The 8,206-nt window shown below is 57.2% G+C and overlaps 2 non-coding genes across 2 annotated transcripts; both read left to right on the top strand.

Annotated features, from left to right (window-relative positions):
* Positions 1 to 2,042: 2,042 nt before the first annotated feature.
* Positions 2,043 to 3,927, top strand: LOC145412696 (small subunit ribosomal RNA). The gene has a single exon (XR_013899607.1). It is a non-coding gene; the product is annotated as a small subunit ribosomal RNA (ribosomal RNA).
* Positions 3,928 to 4,941: 1,014 nt separating this feature from the next.
* Positions 4,942 to 5,097, top strand: LOC145412695 (5.8S ribosomal RNA). The gene has a single exon (XR_013899606.1). It is a non-coding gene; the product is annotated as a 5.8S ribosomal RNA (ribosomal RNA).
* Positions 5,098 to 8,206: the final 3,109 nt, after the last annotated feature.

The raw sequence follows: 8,206 nt of genomic DNA, 5'->3' as shown, positions 1-8,206 counted from the left end.
TTCCCTCTCCGCCTCCGCCTCCGGCCCTCCCGAGCGGCGCTGAGCTGCAGCAAAGGAGTGGCCCATGGGGCAGTGAGAGTGGGATTGTGGGGCCATCTGGCTGGCACAAAAGCTCTTCCCGTCAGTGCAGGGCAGTGCAGGTGTGCAAAGCTGGGCCTTTGGCCGTGTGGGGAGAGAGTGCCTGTGCCCTTCCCTCCGCCTCCAACCCTCCGGAGCCGAGCAGAAGCGAAGGAGTGGGCCACTGGAGCAGCGAGAGAGGGATCGTTGGGTGGCACATCAGCTCTGCCCCTCGGTGCATTGTAAGTCCTATGAGCAGGGCGCATCGGCCGGCCCTCGCCTGCGTGGGGACGGACTGAGGTCGGAGGAGAAGGCCCGGGTGGTGTTCGGGCGTCCGTCCATTGCCGTTGCCGGAGGAGGGGCCTCCCCGTACGCTGCGTGCTGTGCGTGGGTCGGGTTCCTTGGCTGGTCTCGGCACGATTCTGGCATGCCGCCCATTTCCCGGGGGCACAAAGCGGCTGGGAGCTGTCTGACGAGGGCTCCGGCCGCCTGTGCTGCCGCCAGGAAGCTCGGGGCTGGCGCAACCTACTTTCGCTGGTCAAGTGCACATGCCAGTGGGTCGATGGGGTCCCGGGAAGCCGGAGGTCCGACGGGTCACACCGAACGACTGACCGGCTTGCCGCCACCGGCTGCCTAGGGTGTGCAGACCCGAGGGACTCTCTCTACGGGGAAACCCACGAATAGGGAGAATGCCCGGGAGCCGGAGGGGTCAGAGGGCAGAGTGTGGCTGTGCCTTTCCCTCCGCCTCCTAGACCCACCCTCCGGAGCCGAGCACCGGCAAAGGGGGGGCTGGGCTTACCAAGACGGATCGTGGGGTCGGTCCGCAGCAGGGGCTCCTCTGGCTCTCGGTGCAGTGTGAGTATCGAGTGCCGGAAGGGCTCACCATACCCGCGTGGCTCTCCTCCGTTTTCAGAGGCGGGTGGTGGCCAACGGGTAGAGAAGACAGAAGGGGTGGGGCGGGCGGCTCTCAGAACCAAGGGCTTGCCTAACCTAACCCCAAGACAGGGAGCGACCTGGGTAGCGGGGTCGGCTCTCCGAGTGCAACCTAACCTTGAGGAAGAGAGAGTGAGCGGCCCTTCAGTGGGTGGCTGGCTCTGTGTTGGCCAGTTCTTCTGGCGGGCGGACGATAGTCGAAGGAGAGGGCCCGGGTGGTGTTCGGGCGTCCGTCCATTGCCGTTACCGGAATAGGAGGGGCCTCCCCGCACCCTGTGCGGGGGGGAAACTTCTCCGGCTGGTTTCGGCATGGCTCTGGCACGCCGCCTGACTCCCGGGGGCACAACGCGGCCGGGTGCTTTCAGTCGAGGGCCCCGGCTGCCTGTGCTACTGTCAGGGGGAGAGGCCGGCGCTTAAGAAAAGAGAAAACCAGGTCCACGAAGCACATGCCAGTGGGTCGACGAGGTCCCGGGAAGCCGGAGGTCCGTCGGTCACACCGAACGACTAACCGGCTTGCCGTCGTCGACTGCCTAGGGTGTGCAGACCTGAGGGACTCTCTCTACGTGGAAACCCACGAATAGAGAGAATGCCCAGCTACAGGTGAGAGGGCAGGCAGCGGGAGAAGAAGAAGGTCCACTTCTGCTGCTGAATGTGCCCTTGTCATGGGAGTCTGTGGTGGTGGTGGCTGAGGAGAAGCCATCCTCATCATCAGCTCCTGCCTGATATCGAATGCCATTGCGGGAGGGCTCACTTGACTCCTGTGTGAGGTCTTGGCCCCCCATGGCTGTTGTGTCTTACAGTGAATTGGACCAGTGAGTGAGTGAGCGAGCAGAGAGGGCCGCCACTACTACTCTAATTAGGCGCAGGCTGTGAGGGGAGAGTATTGTGTGCTGGGGTGGTGTTGCATGCTGGTTGTACTGCAGGTGATGACGACGAAATGTTTGTCACAAGTGCTGCATCAACAACGACAACGGCAGAAGCAACTGGTACCACAGACACAGACACCCCCAACCAGCCTAGGCGCAAATCCAAGCTATTACTCCGTATATAGCTACCTGGTTGATCCTGCCAGTAGTCATATGCTTGTCTCAAAGATTAAGCCATGCATGTGTAAGTACAAGCCTATGCAAGGTAAAACCGCGAATGGCTCATTAAAACAGCTATGTTTCATTGGATCTGTACCCAATTACTTGGATAACTGTGGTAATTCTAGAGCTAATACATGCACACAGAGTCCCTGACCGAGAGGGAAGGGCGCTTTTATTAGTTTAAAACCGGTCGGCGGATCTCGGTCCGTAACCTGCCTGTGGTGAATCTGGATAACTTTGAGCTGAGCGCACAGTCTCCGCACTGGCGCCGCATCTTTCAAGTGTCTGCCTTATCAGCTTTCGATTGTAGGTTATGCGCCTACAATGGCTATAACGGGTAACGGGGAATCAGGGTTCGATTCCGGAGAGGGAGCCTGAGAAACGGCTACCACATCCAAGGAAGGCAGCAGGCACGCAAATTACCCACTCCCGGCCTGGGGAGGTAGTGACGAAAAATAACGATGTGAGACTCATCCGAGGCCTCACAATCGGAATGAGTACACTTTAAATCCTTTAACGAGGATCTATTGGAGGGCAAGTCTGGTGCCAGCAGCCGCGGTAATTCCAGCTCCAATAGCGTATATTAAAGTTGTTGCGGTTAAAAAGCTCGTAGTTGGACTACAGTTCCGGACTGACGGTACACCTCCCGGTGTCTACTGTCACGCTCCGAACAGCCTGGTATTTAACAGTCCAGGCCCCGCTGGCTCGCCCGGGTGCTCTTCATCGAGTGTCCCGAGTGGCTGGCAAGTTTACTTTGAAAAAATTAGAGTGCTCAGAGCAGGCTACATGAATGGCCTAAATGTCTATGCATGGAATAATGGAATAGGACCTCGGTTCTATTTTGTCGGTTTTCCTCGGAACCCGAGGTAATGACTAATAGAAACAGGCGGGGGCATTCGTATTGCGACGCTAGAGGTGAAATTCTTGGACCGTCGCAGGACGAACTACTGCGAAAGCATTTGCCAAGGATGTTTTCATTAATCAAGAACGAAAGTTAGAGGTTCGAAGGCGATCAGATACCGCCCTAGTTCTAACCATAAACGATGCTGACCAGCGATCCGTTGGCGTTATTCCCATGACCCAGCGGGCAGCTTCCGGGAAACCAAAGTCTTTGAGTTCCGGGGAAGTATGGTTGCAAAGCTGAAACTTAAAGGAATTGACGGAAGGGCACCACCAGGAGTGGAGCCTGCGGCTTAATTTGACTCAACACGGGAAATCTCACCAGGCCCGGACACCGGAAGGATTGACAGATTGAGAGCTCTTTCTCGATTCGGTGGGTGGTGGTGCATGGCCGTTCTTAGTTGGTGGAGCGATTTGTCTGGTTAATTCCGATAACGAACGAGACTCTGGCCTATTAACTAGTCGACGGATCTCCATTAATTGGTGTCCAGTTCGCAACTTCTTCTTAGAGGGATAAGTGGCAATTCTAGCTGCACGAGATTGAGCAATAACAGGTCTGTGATGCCCTTAGATGTTCTGGGCCGCACGCGCAGCTGCTACACTGAAGGGATCAGCGTGTTTTCCCCCTCCGAGAGGAGCGGGTAACCCGTTCAAACCCCTTCATGATAGGGATTGGGGCTTGCAATTGTTTCCCATGAACGAGGAATTCCCAGTAAGCGCAAGTCATCAGCTTGCGTTGATTACGTCCCTGCCCTTTGTACACACCGCCCGTCGCTACTACCGATTGAATGATTTAGTGAGGACTTTGGACTGGCGCCCTTGGATGCCTTGCTTCCCTTCACTGGGAGTGGGTGCCTCGGGCTGACGGAAAGATGTCCAAACTTGATCATTTAGAGGAAGTAAAAGTCGTAACAAGGTTTCCGTAGGTGAACCTGCGGAAGGATCATTACCAGTTGGATGGATGGAAGGAAGGACTCCTCCTCCCACTCCTAATAACAACAACTATACTTCATTGAGGGTTGCCTTGGGAGGAGATGATGGTGGTTCATTCACATCAGACTCGGCAAGCACACCCCCGTGATGGCAGAAGAGGGAAAAAAAGAGAGAGAGAGAGAGAGAGAGAGATACAGAGAGAGGATGTGTGGAGAGATGTAGGAGGTCGAAGGACAGAAGACACAGTGCCAAAGTAACTGGCTCCTGGTCGTCCGCCTCCTCCTCCTCCTCCTCCTCCTCCTCTCCTCGTTCTTGCCATCAGTTCCCCCCCCCTACTGTGCGTTCCCGGCACCCAACAGCATACCCTACTCCCTAAATAGAGCAAAGGGAGAAGGAAGACCAACAGCCCTTCTCGAGCACCCAGCGCACACATGCATATACACACGTATCTGTATTATCCTCCTGCTGCTGCTGCTCTCCTTGTCCTCCTCCTGAGGATTCCCATCCCCCTGCTGCTGCTGCTGCTGCTGCTGCTGCTGCTGGTGCAGAGGTAAGATGGGATGAGAGGGGGAGGGAGAGAGAGAGGATGGGTGTCAATAAAGCACCGTGCTAAGGGGAAGGAGAAGGAAGAGCAAGCCCATCTCGAACGTCAGCTAATGATGATGTGGGCTGCTGTACTTGTTACTATGGAGGCAGAGGCCCACCTCCTATGACACTAGTATCATGTGCCACCCTCTGCCGGCGCGCGCGCTCTCTCTCTACGTCTCCCACCGTTGGTTGGGCGAGTAGCCAGCAGAGGCAGCCAGAGCCGGAGAAAGGTGGCGTCGGTTGATACGTCTGGTGGTGTCGGTCCCTATTCCTAGTGACGAGAGAGGAAAAGCCTGGTCGGGTGCATCCCGCAGGCAGCACGAAACCTCTTCTACCAAGGTCAGCCGTGAGTGACACCTCACTGGCTCTGTCTGGAAACCTAAGAATTGTGCGACATGGACCTGGCAAGTCCGAGATCGCTTCTTCTCCCAAACTGTGACACAACTCTTAACGGGGGATCACTTGGCTCGTGGGTCGATGAAGACCGCAGCGAACTGCGAGTCGGTATGTGATACGCATTTTCAGATACATCGACAAGTCGAACGCACATTGCGGTGGCTTGCCCCGTAGGGTAGCCGCCACTCCTGGACGAGGGTCATACAAGGCCTCTAACAACACGCTGGTGAGAACCGGCAATGGGCTAACTAGCCGCGAGAGGGGCGACTTGGGGCTACGTCAACAATTGACTGTCTTTCGGGCAGAGCCCCAAGGAGCCGACAAGACATTCCTCTCAGCCTTGGGGATTCGCAGTGCCGCCCCCCACCGGGCTCTGCTGCGTTCCTTCAAAACCAACCCATTGATATAACCTGTCACTGGGGAGGGCGTCGTCGTCGTTGTCCTTGTGTGTCCGTGCAGGCATGCATGGTGACGGTCGGCCCCACCCTCCCCATCAAGCAAGGGACTGAACACTGGGAGATCTGTAAGGCGATTTAAAGAAGCTCTCAGGGGGCCGAACAGTGTTCTGGAGAGGCTGGGGTGTAGCACCGGGACTACCGTTTCATTTCCACACCGTCCACTCTTCTCCTACCCAGGGGTAGAGGAGACGCGGTGCTCGACATTGTGACTAAAACAAGTCGGTGCACCGCCGGAGGTGGAGTCAAGGTGGGACTTGGAAAGGAACCAAGGTGAGGCAGGCAGGCAGGCAGGAAGGAAGGAAGGCAGGCAGGTGGGACAGAGGATGCAGTTTGACCTGTCTTCTTCCCGCTCTCCTCCTCCTCCCCCTGCTCTTGCTCTCACCTCCTTTGTCCCAAGTGACGCACAGCCCGACATGGTTCATTTTTCCTCTCTTCTGTGCCGTCGGAGTGCTCATCATGGGGTCTCCGACAGAAGGGACGAAGGGTGCTCTGCGGCCTACTACCACCACCAGTACTGAGGTCTGCTCTGTGGAGTCGAGGAGCAACATGTTACCTTGACGAGGGTGGTCCTGTGGTGGGTGGGTGGGTGGGTCCGTGGAGAGTGGATGCTGTAGTGAGTGGATCACTGTCCTGCTGACCCTGTGCTGCTGCTGCTGCTGCTGCTCCTGCTGCTGCTGCTGCTGCTGTTGTCTTTGGCTGGCCCCAGGCCAGTCTGGTCGACAGTAATGGGACTGATTGGTCCCGATAGCTCAGTCAGATGGTCAGTCAGTGTGTCAGTCACCCCTTGTGTAACCGGGTGGGAACTCGGCTCGAGGAGGAGCAAGAAGAGTTAGCCGGGTACACGTGCACACCCTTATCGTCGTCCGAGGAGCCCGTGGCTCTCGTTTGGCGGCACAGGAGCAAGAGACGAATGACCGGGCGTGCGCGCTCCACTGACCCCGAGAACGGTAGTGGAACGGGAAGTGGACAGGTAGAGGCAGGTGGAGAAGTTGGCCGCGAAGGTAGTCTGTTTTGGGTTATAGAATATACCCGGCCGACCTTTGCTGTGCTCTCTCCCTTCTGTGCTCGTCCCTTTGACTTGAGTGATGGGTGATAAGAAAGACAACCAAGGGCCTCCGGGACCCACTGCAATCCGCCCTCCCCCCCCCCTCCCTGCGCCTCCTCACCGCAAAAGCAGCTGCCGCCAGCGTGCCAATGACCACCGTAGTCGGCGGCAGGCAGGGGCGGCTGCTGCTGCTGCTGCTGCTGCAGCAGGCGGTGGGGAGAGCCTCGGGTCCGCTCGGGTCTGAATCGAACCGTGGCGGTCCCCGAGGAACGGCGTGCGTGGCGCGCCGCCGGGGGCTGGGGGTGGTGTACGGGAAGGCTAGAGGCAAGAGAAGTGGAAAGGGTGGTAACAACGCTGCAGCAGCCTGCTGCTGCTGCTTATGCTGTTGTGCGTGTCAGACGGCTGCCTGATGCATCCCTCACTCCTTGCTTCTGTCGGTCCACAGAGAACCGACACCTACCAGTACTTGGCATTTGCAAGGGTCTGGTTGTCGCGTTGGCCAAGTCAGTGAGCAGACTGCCGGCTCCTCCCCTCTCGCCCCTCGTCGTGGGGGGGGAGAGAAGAAGAAGAAGAAGGAGGAGGAGGAGGAGAACTCGTTTCTCCTTGTCCCGCACTGCTCATTGGCGGTCACCAACAAGCCTTTTGAAGTGGCCCTCGTTGCCAACTGCAGCGCCCGGAGAGGAGGAGGAGGAGGAGGCTTCTTGTTCTCCTCCTTTCTCTAGAGGAACTGCAGGAGGAGGACTCAACGAGGGCCCGGCGGAGGCGCCAGATGTTCGCCGTTGTCGTGACGGCCTGGAGTAGCCCGCACGCAGAGGCCCGAGCTCCTTGAGGGTCCCGAGTAGTGTGGGTGAAACTTGAAGTCTGGCTGACGTGTGTAGTCGTGCGTGCCCGATGATGATGGGGATCGGGCAAGGCGCTTCCTCGATGATTGTTGTACGTACTGGGGGCGGGGGAAGCCCTGACAACACGAACGAGCTTGTGGAAGCTGGTTGCTGCCGGTACAAGTGGTGGTGGTGTCGGTAAGTGTCGGGTGAGAAAAGCAGTTAGTTGATTTGCTGCTGCTGGTGCCGGTGCTGCTGCTTTAGATGCCTTCTTCACGCAGGCGGCAGCAGCAGCATTGAGCCCCAAAAGAGAAGCAGCAGCAGCAGCTGCCCACCCTACCGAGAAGAAGTACTTTGGAACGAGCAGTGCCATAGTAGTACCGATGCCACCGGAGAGCCACAAAGCAACAGCAAAGTGTAGTTAGTGGAGGGTGTTACCTTGCCAGTACCAAACAATAATCACTCTTGGTCACGACCTCGTCCCAGGAGAGATCACCCGCCAAATTTAAGCATATTAATAAGCGGAGGAAAAGAAACCAACAGGGATTCCCTTAGTAAGGGCGACTGAACCGGGAAGAGCCCAGCGCATAACCTCGAACCCTCACTGAGGCGTCCTCGAGGGTGTTGCGTTTCAGAGGGTCCAGCACGCCGACCATTCTCGCCTAAGTCTCGTTTGAAAGCGGCTCATTACCCAAGGAGGGTGATAGGCCCGTATGGCGACTCACCCGTGAGGGATACCTTGGTCGGCGGAAAGGGCTTTTCTGTAGAGTCAGGTTGCTTGAAACTGCAGCCTAAAGCAGGTGGTAAACTCCATCTAAGGCTAAATATGACCACGAGACCGATAGCGAACAAGTACCGTGAGGGAAAGTTGAAAAGAACTTTGAAGAGAGAGTTCAATAGTACGTGAAACCGTTAAGAGCCTAAACGGGTGGAACTCGTAGATCGAAATGAGGGATTCAGCTCGATGGCGTCGGCTGGGCCGAGAGA

The sequence above is a fragment of the Coenobita brevimanus genome, chromosome 93 (genome assembly GCF_032717465.1).
Source record: "Coenobita brevimanus isolate Jiangsu-jjx chromosome 93, ASM3271746v2, whole genome shotgun sequence".
NCBI lineage: Eukaryota > Metazoa > Arthropoda > Malacostraca > Decapoda > Coenobitidae > Coenobita > Coenobita brevimanus.
Note: the sequence above shows the minus strand (reverse complement) of the source record. Positions and strands in the feature narration are given on the sequence as shown.